The sequence below is a fragment of the Papilio polytes genome, unplaced genomic scaffold (genome assembly GCF_000836215.1).
Source record: "Papilio polytes unplaced genomic scaffold, Ppol_1.0 DF821289.1, whole genome shotgun sequence".
Classification (NCBI taxonomy): domain Eukaryota; kingdom Metazoa; phylum Arthropoda; class Insecta; order Lepidoptera; family Papilionidae; genus Papilio; species Papilio polytes.
The window spans coordinates 454,896-457,133 of NW_013527915.1; positions in this window are offsets into that span (position 1 = coordinate 454,896).

Sequence of the window (2,238 nt, forward strand, 5' to 3'; positions counted from 1 at the left end):
AATGTCATTCTACTAAAAATAGCAACAATTTTTCGTTTGTGTCATAGAGTAGTTGTACAATAATATTCTGACTGCGAGTACGTCAATATGAAAATGAAATACGAATATCGCACTCTACGTATAAAGTTCATTGGTAACGCTTCTAACAACTAAACAAGGATACACGAACATGTCACCTACCGTTTGTGAATTTCGTTAATTACGTGTTACGTGTTTCACAATCGATCGGTGGCATGTATGAAATAATACCACTAACTGTACATTTAGAAAATTAGTCTATGTACAACAGTCGCTTGATAATTAGTTATTAGTTGTACTTAAATAACGTACTATTTATTTTATATACGACGCATATTTTGTACAAACGTCTACGTAACGAAATGTGTTTTTTGTTAATTTTGCACAAATTAATCAGTAAGAAATGTATATGTATATAAAAGAATGGAGTCTAATAGAAAACTTTATAAAAATATTTTATGTCACATCGATGTATAAATATGGCACTAATGGGAGCTAATAAAATATATTTAAAAAGTTCAAAATCTCATTTTAAATCTGTTAATTTCTGCCAGCATAACTTCAGTCTGTGTATTTCCAATACTATAGAGCTTTAAATAAAAAAAAAATCGTCTCGCTTAAATTTATAAAAGCCCTTTGAAATAACAACCCCATAATCGAATACACAGAATGACATTTAGCGCTTTTCTATATCTATATTCTATACTATTATAATAAAGCGTAAACACACACTTCTTTGTTGCCTAAGATGTCAGCAATTACAGCATATTTTGAAATAATTCCTTTTTCAATAAAAAGCCCTACACTTACGTCACGCTTTAGGCTATATATTTTCACGCCATTACACTTAGGGAGCAAACATTTTGGCTAAAAACTCTAATGTGGGAAAGAGACCATAAGTTGCTGACACATCAAGCAAGCAAGGTTGCCATAGTTTGTCATCATGTCATTTTGACATTTGTAATTGATTATTCGACACATGTAAACAATATAATAAAATTTTCATAATTATACACGGATGAAGTCGCACGGGAACAGCTAGTTAATAATAGAGATTTAAATCTATCTTCAAAGATTATACATTCATACGAAATTTCCACAAATTAGCTTCTTGGCTTGAGATAGCAAGATTACATTAGATTCAATAAAACTACGGATGAGATCTCAATTTGAACTATGCTTTACCAAACTTCTCTGCCATAGTAGTCAAACAAACATTATATCACATTTTGATAAAAGTATTCATTTTAGAATGTTTTAATGATAATCAACGGATCAAGCGCCTATTTATCTTAACTATATATTTAAAGACAATAACTGAGCCATAAAGATTTTAATAATAAAGTCCTTACGGCTTTTATGTTACATATCTTACATAGATATTTATATAACAGTAAATAATTTACCCTAATGCTAACATCAAGTACATATATCTAATTTAGGACGTATCGTATTAAAAATTGTTTCTCTGCATTTCAATGCAATAAGAATCAACATAGCCCAAATATAATTACATCTAACAAATAAGTCAAAGCTAAATAATAATAATTAAATTACAAAATCTCATCACAACTAAAAATGTATTTTATTCTCTAAAAAACTAAGCTGAGATTTATTTGGTAAGATAATCTTACAATCGATTTATGTAAGGTTGTCGATAAACGCGAGGCAATAACGAGCTAAGCGGATGGTTTTTACGATTATAATTGGTATTTCTTTACTTAATGTAACGTGAATACTGATTGCGTAAATAGATCTTCGTTCTTGTATGTAGTCGGCCCCTCACTGATGCAACACTCGTATAACTCGTAATACTCTGAAAAATAGAAAAGCAAATATTAATCTTACTACAAAAATCTTACTATAAAAATATCTGGGTTATCATATTCTTAACTGAATATAATTCCTTTTTTACATCCAAACTGCTGTCTTGTTGATTGTTGGTCACTTTTAAATACCACAGTTTATTTAAAAAAGAATTAATTGTAGATAGAGGTAAAAAAGGCAAGTATCGAAATTATCTTCACGGTTATTAAAATCAAAGATTATACTATACAATTGTAACATAAATATGATCTTACCTATTTTCGCCGAATCGACACAATTGACTAGTAGATATACCGCGTTAATGCAGTATCGGTGGCGGCGGTCGGGTGCGGTTGTTGCTCGGCTTGGGTATGACTGGCGGCACAAGGTACGCCTTCTTAGTGGGCTTTGCTA